At 38.4% G+C, this 27,888-nt stretch overlaps 1 protein-coding gene across 14 annotated transcripts in view; it reads right to left on the reverse strand.

Annotated features, from left to right (window-relative positions):
* Positions 1-27,888, reverse strand: part of CDK19 (cyclin dependent kinase 19) — a 194,607-nt gene that overhangs the window by 68,784 nt on the left and 97,935 nt on the right. The window lies entirely within an intron of this gene.

Raw genomic sequence — 27,888 nt, forward strand, 5'->3', positions numbered from 1 at the left:
GATATCCACATATTGTTGACTCATAGGCATATGCCTCGAGTTTTTAAATACATGAGAAAACACTTATACAATAATATCGTGATGTAACATAAAAGGGCTTCAAAATAGGAGCGCCTGGGTGGCTCAGTCGGTTGAGCATCCGACTCCAACTCAGGTCATGATCTCACAGTTTGTGGATTCGAGCCCCGCATCAGGCTCTGTGCTGACAGCTTGCTCAGAGCCTGCAGCCTGCTTCAGATTCTGTGTCTCCTCCTCTCGCTCCGCCCCTCCCCCGCTCATGCTCTGTCTCTCAAAAATAAATAAATGTTAAAAAAAAAATTTAAAAATATTTTTAAAAAAGGCTGCAAAATATTAAATGTTTACAAAATAGAAAATAGATCAAAACATTAATATAGTTATGTCTGGATGGTGGGATTACGTGTGACTTTTAGTTCTTTCTATTTTTCTATTTTACAGGTTTTCTATAATGAACATTACTCTTGGGATTTAAAAACTCACACACATGCACGCACACACACACACACACACACACACACCCGCAAAAGGCAGTTCTTTCTCTCCAGAAATCTACCTGCTAAGATAAGATGACTATCAAACTATCACAGCTTCTTATGTGGTTGATCTGAAAAGGGACACAAAGAAAGAAGGAGATGGTCGTGCTTTTACTACCTTAATTCTTGGAAATATCAGATTTTACCAATGGTACCTGTGACAGATATGCAGAAAACTAAAATGATCTCAAAGGAGCTAATGAAGAATGTGCAGTAAACATGCCAAGATTTTATCTGATCTTCCTTCAAGGGCATATAAGTGATTATAAAGAGTATCCAGTTTTCACTGTTCTAAACATATAATAATTCAAAGTTATAATACTAAACTTTTATCTCTAAGTCACTACTTAGGATCCTGACTCACTACAAGGAGGCTTGGGCTAGACTAACAATTACAGAACCCAGTTTTTATTTTTATCCACACATCTTTCTTCCCCTCTTATCCCCTCTTTCTGTTCTCCAAGTCTCTGATGCCCCCACGGTTCCAGATTCCTCTTTTAGGGTATCTGAATGGAAAGGGTCCTCTTATACTTCAATAACTCACTTATCTCAAAGTAAATTCAATTTTCGATTCTTATTTGATCTGTTGAAAGTAACTGCAGGATTCATTTGACTATCAATCTTTCCCCATAGTGAACATGGCTTTCCTTTAGGAAGCACTGAGTATACCATTCTTTTTAAGTCTCTCTCTCTCTCTCTCTCTCTCTCTCTCTCTCTCTCTCTCTCTCTCACACACACACACACACACACACACACACACACACACACACACGAAACTGTTTATTTTATGGCAAACGGGATTCACCTAACTCCAAAATGCCCCAATATTCCTAAACTGAAATCTAAGAATTAGCATTTTGAAATCTGACACTTGCACATCTGTGACAGCAGCCCTTCTGGAAGCTGGTCTTTGCAAACACAGAGATACATTATAACCTTCCAGCAGGTGGCACTCATACTCTGAAAAGGGGTCTATAAAACAGTAACCCAGCTCTGGTTAAAGGTGGCCCTACATTTTCTTGCTTTATTTTACCTTAGGGACACTACTTAGGTACCAGTCATAAGCTTCAGGAAGGTCAATGATCCACTTCCACAAAGAGGAAGTGACAGTGAGGCAGCAGGCACAAGGCAAAAAAGTACAGGTTTTAGAATTCTGAGATCTGAATTTGAGTCCTGACTGATTAACTATATGACACAGAGCAAGGTGATTTAAAAATCCTTCTGGGCCTCATAGAATGATAAATATCTACAGTGAAACATAAACACAGTTTCTGTAAGAATTAAATGAAATACGAGCACATTATGTAACATAATGCATAGGACATATTAAGAACTTGATAAATTATAGTTATTACTCTTATTAATTAACTCTTATTAACAAGAATGTGATGAGGACTACATGACATAATATATGCAGAAAGCCTGGAATACTAGAAGTTCTTGATGAACAGTAACTGTTATTGTCATTACATATAAGTGGAAGGGACTGACCACTCCAGACAGAGACACCTGTTAGAGGGAGATGTAATGAGATGGGGAATGCTATAGCATTTCCTTACCAAATTTCTGAAACTCTCCCTGGGTAGAATCTATTATAATACTACGGCTATGGGAAAGTTACTTTCCTTTCCATTCTGCAACAATCTGGTTTCCTCTTCTCGCTGACCTCAAGCACAACAAGGTACTTAACGACGGAGCCATTTTTGAAACCAAGTGAGGTCTGTAATAAATAAATAAATAAATATCTCCTCAATTATGATAACATATATGTTCTTTTTAACGTATGAGTGTTTGGGGGTGCCTGGGTGGCTCAGTCGGTTCAGCGCCCGACTCTTGATTTTGGCTCAGGTTATGATCTCACAGTTCATGGGTTTGAGCCCCTTGTTAGGCTCTGCACTGACTGAGCGGAGCCTTCTTATGATCCTTTTTCTTCCTCCCTCTCTCTGCCCCTCCCCTGCTTGTGCTCTCTCTCTTAAAATAAACTTTAAAAAAATTTAAATAAATAAGTAAAGTATGTGTGTTTAATCTTGCATGTAACATAGTCCATAGGAGAAAACCACATATTTCTTATAAATCACTGGCACTCTGAATATATAAGGTTTAAATATGAAACATGAAACAGATGGAAATCAAAATGAAGAGTTTACAAAGTAAAACCTAAAGAACTACAATTCTCAAGAGCTTTCTGATTCTTTGAGGAGGTAATCAGAAAATCTTTTCATGTTTTGGGGCGCCTGGGTGGCTCAGTCGGTTAAGCGTCCGACTTCAGCCAGGTCATGATCTCGCGGTCCGTGAGTTCGAGCCCCGCGTCAGGCTCTGGGCTGATGGCTCAGAGCCTGGAGCCTGTTTCCAATTCTGTGTCTCCCTCTCTCTCTGACCCTCCCCTGTTCATGCTCTGTCTCTCCCTGTCTCAAAAATAAATAAAAACGTTAAAAAAAAAATTTTAGAAAATCTTTTCATGTTTCAATGCTCTTGGCTGAAAATCTTCCCTACATTCACAATTATTGAAACTAAATTTGTCTTTCACTCTGGACATTGTTTTAGTGCCTTGGGGTTTCAGTAGTTAAAACTCTTAACAAATGTTTATTTCCTTCTCATCTATCCTTTTTATCTCCTAGAAATAAAATGAGGAAGGAAGAAAACTAATTTAAAACTCCTTATTTAGGAGGCACCTGGGTGGCTCAGTCTTGCTTAGGAGTCCAACTTTGGCTCAGGTCATGATCTCACAGTTTGTGGGTTTCAAGCCCCGCACCAGGCTCCGTGCTGATGGTGGGAAGCCTGCTTGTGATTCTCTCTCTCCCTCTCTCTGCCCCTTCCATGTGCTCTTTCTCTCTCAAAATAAAAAAATAAAATCAAAACTCCTTATTTAGACCCTTGCTTTTTTTTAAAAAAAGTATGTTTTATTCCCCATAATTCTATCTCTAGTTCTCTTTTCCTTTTCTATTCCGCAGTCTCTCTTGACATCTTACACGTGTCTGAGGTTTAGCTACTATTTTTATAGAGAATCCCAAATCTCAATCTCTAGCTCTAATCTCACTCCTAAACTCTGACATCAAATTCCAACTATGCATATATACATCCACATGAAAATCCCACTGTACCTTCAAATCCACAGATCCAAGACTGAACATAGCTTGCCCACCTCAACCTCTTAGTGTGTCCACTATCCTTGCAATTACACTAATATTTCCTAATCACCAAGGCAGGCTCATAACTTACAATCAGTCAGGGCTCAGCCGCTGGACAAGTGCTACACACTCTGTCCCTTAAATATCACTCATGAATTCGCACCTTAATAATTAAAAGAAACCTTTAACTAATATTTACACATGTGCTCCTGTCTCTGCCCAGAAAGATCTTCCCCATCCTCTTTGTCTGATTAATGCCTACTTGCTTTTTCAAAGGAGTAATTTATCCCTGCTTAAGAAGCCTTCTCTGAAACTCCTAGTCAGAAGTGGGTGTCTCTTCTGTTTCCATCCGTACTGTATATTTCTGTTAACATACCACTAATTAAATAAAATTATGATGTAGTTTAATTATCTATCTCTCTTAATAGATTGTAAGGTTCTGGAGTGCAATGACTATGCCTTCCATCTCTACATTTTCATTGTCTTGTACAAGCCAGACACATGGTAGGTGTTCAACAAATGTTGGCTGAATTAATGAGGGATGACTTATCTCCTACCTCTTCTTCTAATACATCCTATGTATTGACATCAGAATATCTTCCTAAAATAAAAAGTCTGATGATGTTAACTCTCCCATTCCAAAATCTTAAATGGCTTCAAAGTGAAAACTCCTAAGTAGGACATTCAAAACTATCCACCCTAGGGACACCAGGGTGGCTCAGTCGGTTAAGCATCCAACTTCAGCTCAGGCCATGATCTCCTTGTTCATGAGTTCAAGCCCTGCGTCAGGCTCTGTGCTGACAGCTCAAGAGCCTGGAGCCTGCCTCAAATTCTGTGTCTCCCTCTCTCTCTGCCCCTCCCCCCATTCGCACTCTGTCTCTCTCTCTCTGTCTCAAATATAAATAAACGTTAAAAAATTTTTTTTTAAAAACCATCCACCCCAAAGGCTAAATCTATTTTTCCAGAAATAATCTCTTTGGTGGGGGTGAGGGTACTGGGGGTGGGGAGCTGAGACTCAAGATAAAACTGCATTGTAAATGAGGCAGGTGGATAGGATAGGACCCAAATTAAGGACTAGTGAGCTTTTCCCTGATAAAGAGAGTATCATAATTGCCATATGTTGTAGCCTTCACCTTAAGGATATTCCCTATGCCATCATCATGAATGGGCAGAATATGCATATACAGCAAACCTAACCTGCTCTGGAAAGTCCCAGAAGGTGCTCCTAATGAAGTATGCTTGTTGGAAAGAGAACTGAGAAGTACAGAGCCTCAAACAGCAAGGCAGAGCACTAACAAGTATTCTCATTATGCCATGGAGACACCAGTTCTAAGGACTCCTTCACTATTCATCTTTTAGGAGCAAATATCAAATGAAATCCCTATTCTATTCTAAATTTGCTGTGGCAGACTTCTATCACTATGTAACAGAGATGTTGCTTTTTTTTCCCCCAGATGAATATTTATAAAACCACCTAGCACTGAACCTGGCACAAAGTAGAGAGAATCCCATCAAGTTTTGTTGAATGCAAAAATGAAAGCAACAGAACATGTTTGAATTGGGTTTCAAATACATTGGGTAAATGACATGTATTCCACATTGAAAAAAATATTATTTTTAAAACTAAGAAAATTTCTAATAAGGAATTTAGGAAGTCTGGAAATTGAAACTAGAGCCTTTGATTAATTAAGCAAATAAAGTAGTAATTCTATCCTAAATGGCCATAATAAACTTCATTTTTATCTCAGTGCACTCTGATGCTATCTGGGTTCACACCTAACCCATACTTATACTTCTAAAATATATGGTTTAGGGATCCCTGGGTGCCTTAATCAGTTAAGCATCTGACTCTTGGTTTCAGCTTGGGTCATGATCATGCAGTTCATGAGATCAAGCCCCATGTCAGCCTCTGCACTAAGAGCATGGACCTTGCCTGGGATTCTCTCTCTTTCTCTCTCTCTGCCCCCCACCTTAAAATAAATAAATAAATAAACTTTAAAAAATAAATAAAATAAAATATACGGTTTGTATTTTCTTTAGTAAAAGCAGGCAACCAAATAGCCCTGAAAGTCATCTCCTACCCAGTTCCAACCTCCACCCTCCCTTCCCACCCCTTGCCTCTGGCTAAGGATCTTCAGAGAGAGAGGGGTCTGCTCTCTGAAGGAACTTGTTTAATACATGTTGGATGTTTTACTTTTCAGAATTATTGGTATTATCAATGGTCAGACACCCCTCCCATAAAACTATAAGAAATTGCACTAACGTTTACAATTTATAGCTAAGGGTTTTGATTAATTATTAATAGCTAAAATACCAATACCAGTAACTCAACGTATTTCACATCACTATGCTTCTAGAGAAGATAAACACAATGAAGTCAAGGCTCAAATAAATTAATCATTTATAGCTCCTGAAGACCTCACAGGAATTTAAACAGCAGTAATAAGTAAAGCTACTAAACGATCTGACCAAATCCAGGAAATGTCTACTGTATTGTTTCCATTAAACAGAAAATCAACTTCCTTCCTACTCTGTTAAAAAACCTTTGTATGTATTATAAGCAAACACAGAGGGGGGTGAGTTTCCACAATGAAATAAATGACTCCTTTATATTAAACATCTACTAGAATTAATAAATCCTAAATATTTCCACTGAGTATTAACTTTAACATTTAAAAGAGCTTCATTGTGACTAATGTAGCTTTTATGAAAATATGTTAAAACAATGAGGGGGGAAAACTAGTAATTATGATATTATAATAGTGAAAAATAATCCAAATACTATAACTTTCGATAATGTTGTGTTTAGGGGCACCTGGGTGGCTCAATCGGTTAAACATCTGACTTTGGCTCAGTCATGATCTGGCAGTTCACAAGTTGGAGCCCTGCGTCAGGCTCTGCAGTGCTTAGTGATGTGAAATACGTTGAATTACTGGCATTGGTATTTTACCTATTAATAACTAATCAAAATCCTTAGTTTTGTGGCACAGAGCCTGATGAGATTCCCTCTCTCCTCTTTTTCTCTGCCCTTACCCCACTTTCTTTTGCTCTTTCTCCAAATAAATAAATAAACTATTTTTTAATGTTTATTTATTTCTGAGAGAGAGAAAGAGAGAGTGAGCATGAGTGGGGGAGGGGGAAAGAGAGAGGGAGACACAGAATCTGAAGCAGGCTCCAGGCTCTGAGCTGTCAGCACAGAGCCCGACGCACGCCTCAAACCCACGAACCATGAGATCATGACCTGAGCCAAAGTGGGACGCGTAACTGACTGAGCCACCCAGGGACCCCAATAAATAAACTTTAAAAATAATAATAATATTGTATTTAGCAGAGCACATATGCAAAAAGGACAGCATTAATTTTAAAGTAAGCTTTCTTTGAATAATATTGGAACTTTGAAATGTCTTGATTCAAGACTGCTTGAAAAAATACATATGAAATTCACATCTCACTAGACTCTCCTCTTTGAAATGTTATTCTCCAACATAAGTTCTGGTCACACTTAAAACAAACATCTGCTATAGGGAAATCTCCTTTTAAATAAAATTCACAGGGAAAAGGTCAATAAATTTGACTACAAAACTATCTTGTACAGAAAATACACCCTAAACAAAATCAAAAGGCTTACAACAAACTTGGAAAACATCACCAAATTGTAAGACACCAACATTAAAAGGCTAATTTGCTTGATTTGTAAAGCTTACAAAAATCATTAAGAAAAAAATACTTCAATAAAACAATGGGCAGAGAATATGGACATTTCACAAGAAGAAATACAATCTAAAATAGTCAAAAATTATATGAAAACATAATTATCTTGCTTAATTGAAGAATGCAAATTGAAGCAATGTTTACAGCAGCACTATCGACAATAGCCAAAGTATGGAAAGAGCCCAAATGTCCATCGATGGATGAATGGATAAAGAAGATGTGGTATATATATATATATATATATATATATATATATATATATATACACAACAGAGTATTACTCGGCAATCAAAAAGAATGAAATCTTGCCATTTGCGACCACGTGGATGGAACTGGAGGGTATTATGCTAAGGTGAAATTAGTCAGTCAAAGAAAGACAAAAGTCATATGAATTCACTCATATGAGGACTTTAAGATATAAAACAGATGGACATAAGGGAAGGGAAACAAAAATAATATAAAACAGGGAGGAGGACAAAACATAAGAGACTCATAAATATGGAGAACAAACTGAGGGTTACTGGAGGGGTTGTGAGAGGGGGATGGGCTAAATGGGTAAGGGGCACTAAGGAATCTACTCCTGAAATCATTGTTGCACTATATGCTAACTAATTTGGATATAGATTTTAAAAAATTAAATAAATAAATAAATAAATAAATAAATAAATAAATAAAGGTAGTAGAAGGGGGGAAAAAAGAATGCAGTAAGAAATAAGACAAATCTGTATTGCTGGTGTGGAAAGATTATCAAGACATTATATTAAGTAATAAAGATGGAACAGAATATATAATATCTCTTAGTACTTTTAGAAGATATACATATGCTGGAATATGCATAAAAAAACATTGGTAAGGCCATAAGTAGTCATTTATAGTAGCTACTTTTGTGCAGAAGGACTAGGCCAAGGAAGACAGAGGTTTAAAGTTTTTTTGTTTTAAATCTTTCTATATATTTTGAATTCTTACGCATATATGTCTTCATCATTTCTGAAATATCAACAGTTGTTACCTGAAGGAACAAAGTATGCATAATTTGAATTTGCTACCTTGTACGGCTCTGCATTTTTTAAATTAATTTTTGTAAACACCTACTCTAAGATACTGTTTTTCTCCTGCAGCTTATAACCATTAATAGATTATGGAATCAGTTTAGTGAGTTGCAACCAGCATTTCCCACCCACCAAGGGAAGTCACTGCAACCAGACTACCAGACTAGAAAATCACTGAAGACACCAGTGCACCTCATAGGTTACGAGCAAGAGAGAGCCAGACCAAGAGAGGATCACAGTTGAAAAAAGCCTGAAAACCACTGCTCTAGGATAGTATGTGAACTGTATTTTGAATCAGGAAAAATCTTAATGACCTCATAATTACCATCTCAAAACCAAGAATCATTTTATACTAAACTGAGTTTTTGTATGTCAATTCTTAGTATGACCAACTTGAAAAAAATACTATTAGTTGAAGTGATAAGAAAAAATATAATTTCTGAAAAATCTTAAAAGATGTTTTTAAGCCTGTCTTCATGTATATTATATAGATGTCTTACTAATAACAAGACATCTATACAATATACATGAAGACGGGCTAATTTTTAAAAAATGAGTAAATTTTTAAAAAAATGAATCTACATACATATATTAGGAATAGCCCCACATTATAAGTTATAAATATTAATAATCTCTGAAATTGATAAGGTTGAAATTAAATAAGTTTGGGTCACCTGGGTGGCTCAGTCGGTTGAGCATCAACTTTTCATTTCGGCTCCGGTCATGATCTCACGGTTCGAGGGACTGAGCTCCGTGTTGGGCTCTGTGCTGACAGTGTGGAGCCTGCTCAGGATTCTCTCTTTCCCTCTCTCTCTGTCCCTCTACTGCTCATGCTCTCTCTCTCTCTCAAAATAAATAAACATTTTTTAAAAATGAAATTAAAGAAGTTTGGTTAAGATTGTTTGTCTATAAAGAAATCACCAAAATAGCAGACGTCTTAAAAATGCTAGGCTAGGGGCGCCTGGGTGGCGCAGTCGGTTAAGCGTCCGACTTCAGCCAGGTCACCATCTCGCGGTCCGTGAGTTCAAGCCCCGCGTCAGGCTCTGGGCTGATGGCTCAGAGCCTGGAGCCTGTTTCCGATTCTGTGTCTCCCTCTCTCTCTGCCCCTCCCCCGTTCATGCTCTGTCTCTCTCTGTCCCAAAAAAAATAAATAAACGTTGAAAAAAAAAATTAAAAAAAAAAATGCTAGGCTATCAAAGAATTTCAGAATATTGACAAAAGACCACATGGCTCAAATACATATACAACAGATTATTTGTGAGGTCATGCATTTTAAAGTTCTTTTTCGTATCAAAGGATGTGTTGTTTTTTTTTTAATTTTTTTTTTCAACGTTTATTTATTTTTGGGACAGAGAGAGACAGAGCATGAACGGGGGAGGGGCAGAGAGAGAGGGAGACACAGAATCGGAAACAGGCTCCAGGCTCCGAGCCATCAGCCCAGAGCCTGACGCGGGGCTCGAATTCACCGACCGCGAGATCGTGACCTGGCTGAAGTCGGACGCTTAACCGACTGCGCCACCCAGGTGCCCCTCAAAGGATGTGTTTGTTCTGATTACAAACACAGTCTATTGCCCAATCACCTGTTTGATCAGGGTAGATAACTAAAAAATTATTAGCCAGGATTAGGAACATAGTTCAGTCACTAAATTAGGTACAACTAAAGAACTACAGGAGAATGAAACCAAAAGACCTTGTTTTCACTAACATGGCAACCAAACCATGTATATTACGCAGTCACTGCATCCATAGAAAACTTATTTTTTTGTAATTTCACAAACTAATTTCAGGTGTCTTTACTACTTGCATCTTTTTCTCCCTTTCAGCCATGCCCCATCCTCCACTAATCCTTGCTTAGCTTTTTGCTTCCTTTGTTCCTTTCCATTCATTAAGGGCTTTACTGTTAATGATCTCTCACTCTTCCAAATCCCTCTGGCAATTATACATACCACTCTTTTGGAATTTAACATACAGTTTCCTGTATTATTTACCTTTTTATACATATCCTAATATTGTTACATATAGTTATATACTTACATTAACTATTTGGTAAACTATATTGTCATTCCATATGATGAATGAGTAAATATCAATAAACACTTTTAGTTGTATTTTTAAGTTCTCATATAACCTAGAAGCCAAAAGTTGTTCAGGGCATGGGTTCCATGACTAAATAGATTCTGGTAATCCACATATGTCCCAGAAGTGTGGGACCATAAGCCAAAACTAATTTTGGAAGCAGTGAGTCCAATAAGTCTAAAAAAGAGAGTCAAGGGGGGCGCCTGGGTGGCTCAGTCGGTTAAGCATCCGACTTCGGCTCAGGTCGCGATCTCACGGTTTGTGAGTTCAAGCCCCCCGTCGGGCTCTGTGCTGACAGCTCAGAGGCTCCTGCTTCGGATTCTGTGTCTCCCTCTCTCTCTGCCCCTCCTCTGCTCATGCTCTGTCTCAAAAATAAACAAAAACATTAAAAAAAATTTTTTTTAAATAAAAAAGAGAGTCAGGGGAGGAAAGATATTACTGGACACAGACAATGGCAATAAGGATAGGAAGAAGGTGAATAAAAAAAAGGGCAGGACAAAATTAATATGATAGGCTAAAGGCAAATGATCCAGGATGGCACAAGCCACTGAATAGACAGTGGTGCAAATGAGAAACAAGGAAAATAGTATAGCTTTGAGGTGGGGAGAAATGTTCATTTTAGTATCAAACATTATCAAGTTTGAGATGTTTGTGGGGCACATTGATAGCAGTCTTGGATATGTGGATGTGGAACTCAGGAGAGTGTGAGCAACTGAAGACCAAAAAACAAAAACAAAAACAAAAACAAAAAACAAAAAACAAAAAAACCGTGGAGTCATCAGCACAGAGTTGCCCCAGAAGCATTTTGCATGAAAAGATGAGAAGGGCAATTAGCAGAGAGCACTTCTAGGAAATAAAAACCTTAAGAGTCTGTAAAAGAAACATTTAAGAAAAAGGGGATCACACACAGACTCAGAATGTGTGTACTCAGAAGAAAACTTTCTTCTCCCAGGAGCGGATACTGGTATGAAAACTAGAGGGTTTCCTTCCTCTCGCAAAGGGGAACAGATAATGATTTCGAGTGTTGATTTGTTAGCCTCTGTTAGGCTCTGTTAGGCTCTGTTAGATTTGTTAGCCTCTAACGGAGGTATTTAGGAAGCTTAGAAAGCACAGTTTTCTCCACTGAAACTAAATTCCACAAGGAAAGGTCTCACACCTGTCTTGTTCATTGTTATTTACTGCGTGGAGAACAAGGACGGAAGGGGGTGGGCATCAGAAAAGTATTTTTTTTTTTTTTAACTAAACTGAAAGTGGAAACAAAGTCAGATTGCAAGGAAAGCTGGGCTGCCCTTGACAGTGAATGGTGAGGAGAAAACACCGGGCTATGAATGAGGGCACTGAGGGCTCGAGGAGATGGTTTTATGCTGTTTTGCTTTGTATGGTAGAAGAGTCTTCAACATTTTTTAAGGATGGAGAGAAAAGAATCCATGGGAAAGAAGGAAAAAGTAGACATCTGCCCAGACTTCATATATGACCCTTCCCAGAATTATTTGCTAAATTTAGCCCAAATGAATATCTAATCGGTTGAAGATCTGAAATTTTGTTTTAATAAGTAGGAAAAAAAAAACGCACCATAGGATTATGATACAGAACAGAATAGCCTCCTTAGGAGCGGGTGAACGTGGCAAAACCAGCTACTACACCACATCTTTTCCCCAGCTTCCTCCCTTCCTTTACTTCTCCCTCACAAATACTTTAAAGGTGTCCCTATCGTAGGGGCAACAAGACCTTGTGGGAGTCAGAGCTTGGTAAAGGTGGGGTGGTAAGAGGGGCAGAACTAGGGATAGAGAAGGAAGAAGGATCAGAAAGATCCTTCAGGAAGGCTATTCTTAAATAAGGAAACAGACCAACACAGTTTCAGTTGTCAATATAGTGATATGGTAAGATCCACATCATGAAAGAAAGGAGAAGACCAGACCAGACCAGACCATAATCTCATATAAACTTCCATGGTTCAGAACACCTCAAATCTAAATCTGTGGAATCTATTAAATGTGAGCACTTTTTTTTAAGGTTTATTTATTTTTGAGAGAGAGAGAGTGTGCGCAAGCAGGGGAGGGGCAGAGCGAGAGGGGGACAGAGGATCTGAAGCAGGCTCTGTGCTGACAGCAGTGAGCCCAGTGTAGGGCTGGAACCCACAAACCGTGAGATCATGACCTGAGCTGAAGTCGGATGCTCAATCGACTGAGCCATTCAGGTGCCCCTAAATGTGAGTACTTTTTAAAAGGTCTGATCAAACAAACAAACAAAAATGGTCAGCAGTTTCTCTTATCCTAAAAATATTTTGGAAAGCATCAACACTGAAGTTCCTTGCCCTGATTCTCCAGCATTCCCATTGGCTGGCCTCTTGGTTGTATTCCACCTCAAGCCATACCAAACCACTTTCAGGCTGTCCAGTGCACCTTCTGGGGCCTGCTGCCTCAAACCACGGCTGCTTCACTTCCAGAAAGGCCTTGACCCCAACCTGCAAATACTCAGACACTCACCTTTAAGATTCAGCTCCACATCCTGTCCTTGGGAAAGTCTTTTCCCGATAGTCCCCTTTCACCTTTCTCTGCCCACCACCCACCCTCCCTCAAAATAGAACTGACCACTTCTTCATTGGCACCCTGTGCCCACCTACTTCTATCACACCACTTATAACATCTTACTGTTCTAGTTGTTTAACTGCCTACCTGGCCAGACTGCCACCTGAGGGCTGGAACCCCCTTTCTCACTCATCTCATTCCCCAGAGCCTAAAATAGAACCTGACACATCGTGTAAGTTTGAAGCAAAGTGAAATATAAAAAGATTGCTGCCAAAAAAATTTTGAAAATCCAAAATTCGAGGCTATCCACCAAAGCAATACCCTAACTAGACATCTATAGCTTTGCCAACAATCTACAACACCATTAGAGCTACCGAATTTGAACCCCAGAAATAAGCAATCACAAACAAAACCATTTCCAAACAGAATTAATGTACCCTTTTGCCCAGATTATGAAGGACACAAGTTAAAACATAACTTGCCTTAGTCTTCCCAGATATAAATGTGATTAAAACTAGAGTTCTACATTTAGGACTGTGTTTCAATTACATTACTATATTTCCATTGGCCTAAATTTTACAGATTTTCTATAACCACAAAAATAGTTGTGCACCTCTAATAACAGTGATGAAATCCGTGTTAGAAGTCATCCACTTACCATGAGTCATTTTTTGTGTAGCTGGTATCATCTTATGTTAATTACTTAGGCACACAGAAAGTTTTAAGCATTTTAAAACTATGGATGTATTATATGTTCAAATGCAATGCCAGAATCAGGAAACATAGAAAAGTACGAAGAAGAAAACGCAGACCACCTGCAATCCTACCAAAGACAACTTCTTAGTATTTTTTTATGGACTCGTAAATTTTCTCCTATGCACATCTACATATGATGACAGTAACGATCACCATGACCATGAAAAAGCTGCTGCTTGATATGATCTTATCACAGATAATACAGTCACCCAGCTAAGCAAGTCAGCCACATTATTTCATTTAATCTTTAAAATAACCCAATGAGATGGGACTATTTTTAATCCCTCTTTTACAGTGGAAAACCTGAAGGGGCTGAGAGGTTAAGTAACTCACACAATGTCACACAGCTAATAAATGGCAGGATGAGGATTAAGATAAATCTTTTAATGCCTAAATTCCAGATCCATTTATCTATGTACGTGTGTATGCACACACACACACACACACACACACACACACACACACACACACCTTTCAAATATTTACACAAAACTATGGCAACACGCTAACCACATGGTTTTGTAACCATTCTCTTTTCACTTACCATATGGGAAACACTTTGCTACATAAATGTCTATCTACATCAGCAGTTTTAATGGCTGCATACTATCCAATGTCTGAGTATGGAATAGACTGCTTTAAACAGTACGTTTATGTTACTCCAATATTCTATACGCTGTTTGATATTATAAACAATGCTGTGATAAATAGCTTTTGTCTGATCAACTTCTTAAGATAAAAATAACCAAAAGAGGAAAGCCTTTTTTTTTTTTAATGTTTCTTAATGTTTGTTTATTTTTGAGAGAGAGAGAGAGAGAAAGAGAGAGAGAGAGAGACCAGAGGAAGGGCAAAGAGAAAGGGAACACAGAATCTGAAGCAGGCTCCAGGCTCTGAGCTGTCAGCCCAGAGCCCGACACGGGGGTCGAACTCATGATGAGCTGAAGTTGGACACTTAACTGACTGAGCCACCCAGGCACCCCAAGGAAAGCCATTTTTAAAGGCTTTTGGTAGCTATTCAGTTCTTAGCTCCATTTCAAGTGCTCAGAAGTTCTGTGACTGTGGCTTCCATACTGGACAGCACAGACATTTCCCTAATTGCAGAGTTCTATTGGACAGCACTGGCCTAGATCATACTAGATCATGCGGATCTGAATAGGGCAGTCTCCCCGTTCAGCCTGAAGCTGGTAGCAGTAGGAAACTCCTCTATAGTCACTTAACTACTGAGGACCATACTCCACGGTGACTTCTGCTCTGACCCTACAACTACAGCACACAGGATATACACTGAAGAGTCAGCTCCCTCCTGCAGCCCCGCCCAGGGTAGGATACAGATTTTACCTACTGATTACTGATTTCACTGTTCCCGTTTTTGTCTCCAGCCCTAGGTCCCAGCCTGGACATGTTACTAGGCTTAAAAGGAGAAACAGTCTTTCTGACCAACCCCCTTGGCAAATTTCCACTGAATGTGCCGGCTGGCAAATTGCAGGCTGACGTGTACCCTCACCCTGCTCTTACCTTTACTGTTTCCTACCAAAGGTCTTCAACAGGAGGATACTGGGAATGAGACTCTTTGTTAATTTTCCAAAGGTGATACAAATTTTTCTGCATTCTACCATTTGGGTTGTTTCCAAAGGAAATTGGTAAGAGGGTGAAAATAATAAATAATCACCACCACAGACTCAGAAGTTAAAGCTTTTAAAGTTCATAGATATTACAACAGTTTTAAATAACAACTTGATATCTCAACAATCTCTCTCTACCTTACCATTTAGAATCTGCTCAAGAGGGGTGCCTGGGTGGCTCAATCAGTTAAGTGTCTGACTTTAGCTCAGGCCATGATCTCACAGTTCATGGGTTCAAGCCCCACATGGGCTTTGTACTGACAGCTCAGAGCCTGGAGCCTGCTTTGGATTCTCTGTCTCCCTCTCTCTCTGCCCCTCCCCCACTCACGCTCTGTCTCTCTCAAAAATGAATAAACATTAAAAAAGAAATTAGAATCCACTTAAGAAATAAGTACCTATGGGGTGCCTAGGTGGCTGAATCAGTTGAGCATCGGTCTCTTGATTTGGGTTCAGGTCATGATCTCATGGTCCTGAGATTGAGCCCTGCATGGGGCTCTGCACTGTGAGCACAGAGGGATTCTCTCTCTCCCTCTCTTTCCGCCCCTCCCCTGCTCATGCTCTCTCTCGCTCGCTCTCTCTCTCTCTCTCAAAAATAAACATGGAAGGGAAGGGAAGGGAAGGGAAGGGAAGGGAAGGGAAGGGAAGGGAAGGGAAGGAAGGAAGGAAGGAAGGAAGGAAGGAAGGAAGGAAGGAAGAGAGAGAGAGAGAAATAACGAACCTAGAAAGGTCTGCCTTGGCAAAGCGTCAGATTATATTAAGCAAGAAATAGTAGACTGTCACAAATTTATTACGTAAACAGCAACTAGACTTTACATGAGATCTTTATTCATGGCAATGCAATTTCTTTGAAGTACAAAGGAAAGAGGTATTTTCTAATTTTCAACGTAAAAAAATACCAGTCCACATGTAATTACAGAATAAAAAAGGAAAGACTAAAAAACAAGAATTATAATTCACAGTTCTCACTCACAATCATGCTAGAAAGCCTTTTTTAAGAAGCTGTATTACTCTTTAAATTTTTACATACCATCAAAATATACATACAAGAGTAGAATCTGACCAAAACGAACATTAAAGATAAAACTTCCTATGGGCAATTATCTATTTGCTAATGATATGTGTATATATATGTATGTATGTATGTATATACACACATACATATGTGTGTGTGTATATATATATATATATATATACATACATATATATGTATATATATAAACACATATATATGTATATATACATATATATTTATATATATATTTATATATATATTTATATATATATTTATATATATATATCTGTGTATCAGCATGTGTTATTATTCCAAACAAATAGGATTTTGACTTTAGGAATTCATCATCACAAAAAAAGATTAGAGTATCAATTCTAATTTCATTCTCAAACCCACTCTAAGTCAGACAACAAAATATGTACAGAACTGAAAATATTATGACGAATAGCTAGTAGATCACATATAACCATGCAAAGTACAAGACACCATTTGAGAAGGTGCTCTTGCCTACAGAAAGCAAATACAATAGAAAAAACATTAATTCCTAAGCATACAAAATTAGTCTCAAAGCCAGCTCAAACAAAAACAAAAAGCCACTTGATGCTTTGTCAACGTGCCAAGACTGTCTTGGTGAGAGAAGACCTGTTCTGGTTCTTAAAGAACTCATCTGGGAGTCATCTTTATTTCATCTGGGAGATGCCCTGAAAGCACCATGTTCTATCACTGCCAGAGGTGGCTCACTTGTGTGGGATCAGGAGCCAACCACGTAGAAACAACTCTGAACAGAAACCTGGGTCATCAGTCAAAAGGCAGAGCAGGTCTAAATGGAAATATAATACATCCCTAAAACATGCAAGAGGAATCCAATCCACAGTGCCTGCCATAGGCCTTATTTCCCTCATTAGATTCAAGCACTGCACCTAAAAAAAACAAACAAACACAACACAACAAAGGGGCAAGCCACAACAATCTAATCTTATCCTGTCTGTAATAAAAGAACTCACAAATTATTTATGAATATTAATGATATCTATTATAAACTATAAAGTTCTCAAAGACAAGAAAGACAATGTAATGAGAAGCATTTTATAGATAAAAGAAATTCAAGTACATGAAAAGGCTAAAACCTTTTAAAGCTAAAATCCTACACTAATTACACCTAATGAAAAAAGAAGTAATGATACCTACTATGTATTTCTTAGGAATATATTGTGATACATAAAATTAGTGTCTACATATTTATATGTTAATAATGGATAAATGCTGAGTTCCAGCTGTTTTCTGTAGAGAAGAATTAACAAAGTAATTGTTTATTTATTAATTGTACCTTCTATGTCCAAGGCTAATTACTTCTTTAAGAAAGGGCTTGTCTCGACAAAAATTCTTACTAAATGAAAACATGACTTGGATTTCAAAGGGTGTTTGAATTATACAAGTCTTAAATTTTATACTAGGCCCAACAAATACTTGTACTACAGCTTTAACAGAGGTTATTTCTTTATCATTTAAAACTGGGGCACCTGGGTGGCATCCGACTTCTGCTCAGGTCATGATCTCACAGCTCGTGAGTTCGAGCCCCACGTCGGTCTCTGTGCTGACAGCTCAGAGCCTGAACCTGCTTTGGATTCTGGGTCTCCCTCTCTCCTCTGCCCCACCCCTGCTTGCACTCTGTCTCTAATAAAAGTTTAAAAAAAAATAAAAATAAAATAAAAATAAAACTGAAAATGCTCTAAGTACTTTAGTCACCCTTCAAAACAATATTTTGATCTGATTAAATAAGAAGGAGCAAGAAAATCAGTGAAAGACAACAATCTGACACTTGTAAGGGAAAAAAAATGAGGTCTACCTTGAGAATTTATAGGATAACTACATGCATATAATGTATATTAAATAGAACATATGAACATCAGGTAGTTTTTGGTACTAGCTGGTAAAAGTAGCTCCTTTTTGGAATTAAAAACAAAAAAAATCATATAACTATATGTTAACTAGAATTAAAATATGTACATGCATACATATAAAAATAGCTACTTTAAAAAAAAAAAAAACTCAGTTGCACAAATTTACAATGCTCTAAGACAGTGTCTTCCCAACTGATGTTATTATGTAAGATATTAATAGCTATGCTGTCACTTCCCTCCCCACCAAAAGCTCTGGGCTCAAATAAGTTTGGAAATGCTGAGTCAAATGAGTTTCTTGACTACTACATTTCAGAGTACTAAGCAGGCTAAGGTATGCTATGGACCTCCAAGAGGGGATAAGCAGCTTTTTCTAAATACATTTGACCAGAGGATGCTCCCCCTTCGAAAGCAGAGCTTCTAGTATTATTTCCAGGGACTACTATTCTGTGGAATATATTTTGGTAAAGAAATACTACTCTTAAGACAGCTTACATGTTCTACATTGAGTAAAAACATAAATTTACTTTCATTCAGGTCATGATCTTATGGTTTGTGAGTTTAAGCCCCCACATCAGGCTCTCTGCTGTCAGTGCAGGCCCACCTCAGATCCTCTGTCTCCCTCTCTCTCTGTCACTCGCATTCTCTCTCTCAAAAATTAGTAAATATTAAAGAAGAAGACAGGGCCTTTGCTTCATTAGCTCTCATTCGCCCTTCCTCCTTGTTCCTGTCTTTGGGGTCTTTGCTGTCCAGGTTTCTTTGGTAAGGTCGAAGACGTGAGGATGCCGAAACATAAAAGGATCTAGGTAACTGACCACCACCGTGGGAAAGCAAGATAAACAAGGTGCTTATCTAAAATGGCTGGAAACAGTGTCATTGAAGGAGCAGGTTAAAAATAGAGAGCCTATGAATGCTAACTGAGCAGAATACAGCTTTGTGGGGTTTTGTTTGGGGGGGGGTTCATTTGTTTGTTTGTTGTTGTTGTTTTGTCAGAAAGGCACGCGTGAAGCTCACAACAGTAAGAAGTCAAGCAGATCTCGAATGAGATGGCAAGGAAGTGTACGAGGTTGAGACATACTGCCCGTGACTGAAAAGAGGGCCAGCCAGTTAAGAACATACGAGGCACAGTGCCCGGCATGAGACTGCCTTGTACTGTTTTATTCTACCTAGCAACACTCCTCTGAATGAGGCCCAAAACACATATATCTTTTACTGAAACCTGCTCTAAAGAATACTTATTTGACTTCAAATATATTTTCACCTAACGTAATGGTTTGTGATTTTTCTAAGCAGAAAATAACAAACATGGAAATACAGTTTCCTTAGAGTTTAAAATTTTTACTTTGGTAATATTCACGAAGATAAGAATTACAATCATACTGAATATTCTTTTTTTTACTGAGCTAAAATTCCTAGAATATAAACTTTACCAGTTTCAAGTTTAAATTCAGTGACTTCCAATATAACCATAATGTTGTACAAACAGCACCACTAATTCCAGAAAACTTTCACCATCTCAAAAAGAAACCCGATACCCATTGAGCCACTACTCCTCATTCCTTGCTCATCCCAGCCCCTGGCAACCATTAATCTGCTTTCTGTCTCTACAGATTCATCTATTCTTATCATTTCTTATAAATGCAATCACACAATATGTAGCTTTTTGTATCTGGTTTCTTTCACTTAATATATTATTAAGGTTCACCCATATTGTAGCAAGTATCATCACTACTTTGCTCCTTTTTATGGCTGAATTACATTCTATTGTATGGATAAACCACATTTTGTTTATCCACGCATCAGCTGATGGACATCTGGGTTGTATCTCTTTTTTGGCTATTATGAATGGTACTGCTACAAATATTTGTGCACAAGCTTTTGTTGGAACACCTGTTTTCAGTTCTCTTGGGTATTTACCTATAGGAGTAGAGTTGCTGGGTCATATGGTAATTCTATGTTTAACTTTTTGAGGAACCACAAAAATGTTTTTTTCACAGCATCTACACTATTTTAGGTTTCTACCAGCAATATATGAAGGTCCCAATTCTCCACATCATCATCAACAGCTGTTATTTTCTTTTTATTATTATTATTATTATTGCCATTCTAGTGGATAAGAAGTAGTATCTCATTATGGCTTTTAATTTCCTTATAACTAATGATGTTCAACATCTATTCATGTGCTTATTGGCCATGTGAAAAGCTCCCTGGAAGAAATGTCTATTCAAATCCTTTGTCCATTTTTAAATTAAGTTGTCTTTTTTGGTGAATATTCATTTTTAAATCTATTAAGCAACTATCTTTTCTTTAATTCTTCAGGTCTACAGACTGGCTTTATCAATAATTTGGTAGGATATTTCCTGCTTTCCTCTAATATTTAATACTTTCTTCACCCTTCACCAAGCTTACATCTTACAAATGCCTTCTGGGGCACTGAGGACCAGTTCACAAGATCTAACATATCTCAGAGTAGCTTACTAAGTAAAAAAAAGGCAACATTATGTTATTAGTTTAACTAATTAAACTCAGCCAACATTTTCTGAATACTCCTATATACAAGGCACCGCGTGGGCTTTGTTAAATTACTTAATTAAGGGGTGCCCGGGTGGCTCAGTCGGTTAAGGGCCCAACTCTTGGTTTCAGCTTAGGTCATGATCTCACATTTCATGAGCCCTGCATCTCGTTTCCACACTAATGGTGTAGGGCCTGCCTGGGATTCTCTCTCTCCCTCTTCCTCTGCCCTTCCCCTGCTCTCTCTCGCTCTCTCTCAAAAATAAACTTTAAAAAAAATAATAAAAATTAAAAAAAATTTAAAGTACTTAATTAATTATAATTCTAATGAGTATTGAAAATCTTCACGATGGTGCTACCATTCATTTCGTGTGTTCAATTCCTTGGCAAAAACTGTATTTAGATGATCCAATCAAATCTCTGAACCCTGAAATGCCATGTAGTTTGCTTTTCACAGTACTTTTATGTGATTAAGTAATAGACTAAAAACAATGGAACATCTTCCTAAGAATAATCTTAAAGTATTTTTGGATTGTAAATATTTTTATTTTAGTATCCTAAAATAGTTGGCACTACTCAATGACATTCTTCATGAACAAAAACATATTATATTTATTTAAAAAGCATACATTTTCTCTATGGAAGGAAATGCAACAATGCTAATTGTGTTTTAAATCCATGGGGACCATTAAAAAGAGTTACATAAATAATGCCGTAACTTTTCTGAGCTTTCAGATAGCCAGATTATGAAAAAAAATAATTAATTTACAGATGTAAAACATTTCCTTAATTCCACATCTACCATTTAATTTTTTTGTTGTTTTTTAATGTTTATTTATTTTTGAGATCGGGCGGGGGGGCGCAGAGAGAGAGGAAGACAGAGAATCCCAATCAGGCTCTGAGCTGTCAGTGCAGAGGCCAATGCAGGACTCGAACTCAGGAACCATGAGATCATGACCTCAGCCACAATCAAAAGTCGGATGTTCAACCGACTAAGCCACCCAGGCGCCCCAACACTCAACTTTTAAGAACTTTTTTTTAAATTTATTTTTTTAAGGAACTTTTTTTAAATAAAGGATGCTCAAGTATAAGGAAATCACAGATAAAACAACATATGTTATCATTTTTATAAGAGTGTGTAACATGGTATTATACCAGAGAATTAATAAGTACTCTCTGTATAAAAAAATAAATCAAGTCATAAAATTCATACTTCATCCATTTATAAAAAGTGTCCATCACTGGAAAACCTATGAGCTCATACATTTTATCAAACTTGAATTTAAAAAACATGATGGGGGAGGGGCACCATGGGGGCTGAGTCAGTTTAGCAACTGATTATTGATTTCAGCTCAGGTCATGATCTCATGGTTCCTGAGATTGAGCCTTGTGTAGGGTTCTATGCTGATAGAGTGAAACCTGCTTGGGATTCTCTTTCTCTCCCTCTCTCTCTCTCTCTGCCCCTCCCCTGCTCGCTCTCTCTCTCTCTCTCAAAATAAATAAATACATAAACTTAAAAAAAAAAAAAAAGCATGACAGAGGCACCTAGGTGGCTCAGTAAGTTAAGTACCCAACTCTTGATATCAGCTTGGGTTGTGATCTTGCAGTCGTGACACTGAGCCCTGTGCAGGACTCTACACTGAGTGTGGAGCCTGCCTGGGATTCTCTCTCTCCCTCTCTCTCTCTCTCTGCCCCTCCCCTGCTCATGCTCTCTCTCTCTCTCTCTCTCTCTCAAAGTAACATTTTTTAAAATAAATAAAAAGCACGACAAAGAAGAATATCTAATGAACAAGGGAATGACGTATACCGTGTAATCCCGGGTAATGCTGGCACTGAGGATTCAGGAACCACACTCTGAGAACCACTACCTTAGATCACGGCAAAGAGTCTTTCTATACAAAGATTCATTTAAAGAAGTATTAAAGAATCTTTCTAGGAGAGTTAGCCAGCCATTATTTGAACATGCTTAGGATGGTTGTAGGCTTTGATAGACTTCTCAGGTTAAACAGGAAGGAGGGGCTGGAAGATATCAGTCTGCAAGGGCTAACTATTATCAAAATAGCACTTTTAATCTTTTGGTTGAATAAAGCAATCAGTCAGTAAGAATTTAGAGCTTTGGACCTATTACACACTCCAACTAACATTTATAATAGCACTCTGGAAATCTCCCGAGATGGAGAAATAAATGTCCTGTTTTCAAGATTCTCTCACTTTTTGTTTCCGACTGTTAAACACATGTTAAACAGGGATTCTGAAAAGACAAAAAGGAAGATTCCCAGGAGCCAAGAACACAGAGAAAAATCGAATCAGAGCCAAAAGGACAAGCTGCTGTACACCCCATGTTGAACTGAGACCTGGATACGGGCCCTAGGAGCTGGGGTTCTAAATCCCCACGGGAAAAAGGAAGACGACATCTTAGGTGTCTAAAACCGGGGTACTGGGACCAGCGCCTCCGCAGAACCCAGAGCCCAGGAGCCACTTCAATGAGAAGTCAGTGAAAAGAGGACCAGAAATGCTGTGCCCTGGCTGGAGAAGCAGTAAACGAGCGTGCTCAATGTCCTGGGCCCAGTGTTGTGCAGTGTGCAGGACATGTCAAAGGCAAAGGGAAAACCCTAAAACCAGAGAGAAAATGGACGACCCAGAAAGGCAAAACCATTACGCTGATAGCAGACATGACATCAGCCCAAACCAAGGCCAGACGACCATGGAGAAATCTTCAAAGTGCTGAAAAAACTGATTTCTAATTCTTTATCTACCTAAATTACATTTTAAAAGTGAGGGCAAGATAGACATTTCCAGCCAAAGGTAAAAAAAAATTGGTCAAACAAGCCCTTGCTGAAAGAACCACTAAAAGCATACCTCAATAAGGAGAATATGCAAAAAAAAAAGAAGAGTCATATAAGTAAATCTAAATAAATTCTGAATGTAAAGAAAACCTAAAATGTACAAAGTTTGGGTGGGGAGAAGACAGGGTAAGTAAAAACAATAACAGAAACAAGAGGAGGGAGAGAGCTGAGTTAGAGTTTTGAAGTCCTTCTTGGAGGAAGTCCACTTGGAGGAAACTGGGTGAATTTGACAATTTAAGTCAAATATGCATTTAAAAATGCATGCAGGGGCACCTCGGTGGCTCAGTCAGTTGAGCATCCGACTTTAGCTCAGGTCATGATCTCACAACTCTTGAGTTCGAGCCCCACGTCAGGCTCTGTGCTGACAGCTCAGAGCCTGGAGCCTACTTCGGATTCTGTGTCTCCCTTTCTCTCTGCCCCTCCCCCACTCATGCTCTGCCTCTCAGTCTCTCAACAATAAATAGATGTTTAAAAAAATTGTTTTTGGGGCGCCTGGGTGGCGCAGTCGGTTAAGCGTCCAACTTCAGCCAGGTCACGATCTCGCGGTCTGTGAGTTAGAGCCCCACGTCAGGCTCTGGGCTGATGGCTCGGAGCCTGGAGCCTGTTTCCGATTCTGTGTCTCCCTCTCTCTCTGCCCCTCCCCTGTTCATGCTCTGTCTCTCTCTGTCCCAAAAATAAAAAATAAAAAATAAATGTAAAAAAAAAATTGTTTTTAATGCATGAATTTAAGAGTAATTGCTAAATTAGAAAAAAAAGATGTGGTTTTCAAACCGTAAGTTCAGAAAAATGAAAGAAATAAAGAAAACTCAACCAATACTTCAGAAGTCAGAAAATAAGGGGGAAAAACATCAAAGCGTGAGCCATACAAAACACAAAAATTAGAAATAAACTGAGATATATGAATAAGCACATTAATGTAAACATAGTAAACCCTCCCAACTTAAAAAGGATGCTTAGATGACGAAGGATATTAAATTTAAAAGAAAATTAAAATTAGGGGCGCCTGGGTGGCTCAGTCGGTTGAGCGTCCGACTTCGGCTAAGGTCATGATCTCACGGTTTGTGAGCTCGGAGCCCCGTGTTGGGCTCTGTGCTGACAGCTCGGAGCCTGGAGCCTGCTTCGGATTCTGTGTCTCCCTCTCTCTCTCTGTCCCTCCCCCACTTGTGCTCTGTCTCTCTCTGTCTCTCAAAAATAAATAAATGTAAAAAATAAAAAAAAAGAAGGAAAGAAAACAAACATTAAAAAAAATTTTAAGAAAATTAAAATTAATTACACAAAAATCGATTTCAATTAGAAGAGTACTAGTTTTTTCTCTTGAATAGAGAGTGGTTTAGCAATCCAGTAGATTCCTACAAGTGTTCTGAAAACTCTGATTCACAAAGTTATGTAACAGCAAATGGAATCAGAATTCCGCAATGCTTTGAAACTTGTTCTTTGGAGAATCAATGAACTTCTCTGCAACAGAAAACAACCTTATATTCCACTCCCATCTCTCAAGAGAAGCTCTTGACAAGGCAGTGATTCAAGGCCCTGACTGGGATAAAGTGTGACTTTCAGGACACCGGACAAGACTTCTTTCATGATCTTTGGCAGAGTCTTTGATGCTAATGTAAAAGCAATGATTCAGAGAGACCTATGGAGCTTCTTCCTTCATCAAAACAGCAAAACCAGATGTGTTACCAGGTATTCCATCAGTTTTGATGGCAAGCCACTTTTCACTGTTTTATCTCTCAATGGTCTTTCCAGTTTCCAAAATAGGTTCACAAAGCAAGAATCTTGATGACATTAGCATGCTCTTCAAGGACAGAGAAGAGAAACAAGCTTTACTAAGAAACATCAGAGTTTCATTTGGTTACACGCTGCAAGAAAATGACATAACTGCTAATTCCTTTAAAACCTAGATTTGAGAGAAAACAAGGACAATATGTCAACGGTTCTAGAACAATGTCATCTGAAAGAAGACTTCATTGTTTGGCTCTCGGTCACAACCCATCAGGAGTTCAGAAAGCACCACTAAGGCCTCTCCAATCGTATCACTACTTTTGCTTCCAAGATTTTGTAAGATAAGGCTTATTTGTGCTGGGGCAAATCCAAATTTAGGTAAGGTTCAAGACTTTTCAAAATAAGCCACCTTCCTGTCAAAAGAATTCACACTACCCACTATGTTTCCGGCTGGGCAGACATAGAGGCTCCTTCAGCTTTGCTGGCTTCAGGATTCCATTAGCAAGAATCTTGCCAGAGAAAAAGCATGGCTTTGTATCTCTGCTCAGTCAATCTTTAGACTAAGATCAAAGGATGCCCAAGTTTTGTCCTACTTTTTCTTTTCTTTTTTTCCTTTCCTAGTCTTTTCAATTTTTTTTTTAATGTAGACTCTGCATTAATACAGATAGCATGATAAATTTGTATTGATTCTTATCAATGGGACACTGTTTGACATTGTCTCCACATTCAGCAACAATGAAAACTGAACATAATCTCACTGGATACACTGATGATCCACCACACTATACTTGTTTAAAGTAAGAGAAGAAGAAAAAATACCTAAGCAATTTTGACTTTAAGAAGCAGGGAAAGGGTTTTAAAAAGACAATCATCAGGGGAGCCTGGGTGGCTTAGTCAGTTGAGCAGCCTACTTCAGCTCAGGTCACAATCTGGCAGTTCATGAGTTCGGGCCCTGTGTCAGGCTCCGTGCTGACAGCCCAGAGCCTGGAGCCTGCTTCAGATTCTGTCTCCCTCTCTCTCTCACCTTCTCCCCTATTCACACACACTGTCTCTCTCTCTCTCTCAAAAATAAATAAACATTAAAAAAAATTTTAAAGACAACCATCAAAGTAATAGACAAATATACTTTTTAAAATCTTTTTTTTTTCATGTTTTCAACCTCCAGTTCACAGATTCCTAAAGTCCTAAACTCCATTCATGTAAACAGGTAAAGAATTCCTGGCCTTTACTTTCTTACACCATACACAAAAATAAACCCAAAATGGATGAAAGACCTCAATGTAAGACAGGAAGTCATCAAAACCCTCGGAGGAGAAAGCAGACAAAATCCTCTTTGATCTTAGCCACAGCAACTTCTTACTCGACACGTCTCCAGAGGCAAGGGAAACAAAAGCAAAAATGAACTACTGGGACTTCATCAAAATAAAGGGGCTGGGACTACACTGGGACTTCCTTCTGCACAGTGAAGGAAACAAGCAGCAAAACTAAAAGGCAACCGACAGAATGGGAGAAGATATTTGCAAATGACATATCAGATAAAAGGTTAGTATCCAAAATCTATAAAAAACTTATCAAACTCAACACCCAAAAAAAACAAATAATCCAATGAAGAAATGGGCAAAAGACATGAACAGACACTTCTCCAAAGAAGACATCCAGATGGCCAACCGACACATGAAAAAATGCTCCACATCACTCATCATCAGGGAAATACAAATCAAAACCACGATGAGATACCACCTCACACCTGTCAGAATGGCTAACATTAACAACTCAGGCAACAACAGATGTTGGCGAGAATGTGGAGAAAGAGGATCTCTTTTGCATTGTTGGTGGGAATGCAAGCTGGTGTAGCCACTCTGGAAAACAGGATGGAGGTTCCTCAAAAAACTAAGAATAGAACTACCCTGCGACCCAGCAATTGCACCACTAGGCATTTATCCATGGGATACAGGTGTGCTGTTTGAAGGGACGCATGCACCCCCATGTTTACAGCAGCACTATCGACAATAGCCAAAGTATGGAAAGAGCCCAAATGTCCACCGATGGATGAATGGATAAAGAAGATGTGGTACACATATACAATGGAGTATTACTCGGAAATCAAAAAGAATGAAATCTTGCCATTTGCAACTACGTGGATGGAACTGGAGGGTATTATGCTAAGTGAAATTAGTCAGAGAAAGACAAAAATCATATGACTTCACTCATATGAGGACTTTAAGAGATAAAACAGATAAACATAAGGGAAGGGAAACAAAAATAATATAAAAGCAGGGAGGAGGACAAAACAGAAGAGACTCATTAATATGGAGAACAAACTGAGGGTTACTGGAGGGGTTGTGGGAGGGGGATGGGCTAAATGCATAAGGGGCACTAAGGAATCTACTCCTGAAATCATTGTTGCACTATATGCTAACTAATTTGGATGTAAATTTTAAAAAATAAAAAATAAAATAAAATAAAATATATCAATAA

This window comes from Felis catus, chromosome B2 (assembly GCF_018350175.1).
Source record: "Felis catus isolate Fca126 chromosome B2, F.catus_Fca126_mat1.0, whole genome shotgun sequence".
Classification (NCBI taxonomy): domain Eukaryota; kingdom Metazoa; phylum Chordata; class Mammalia; order Carnivora; family Felidae; genus Felis; species Felis catus.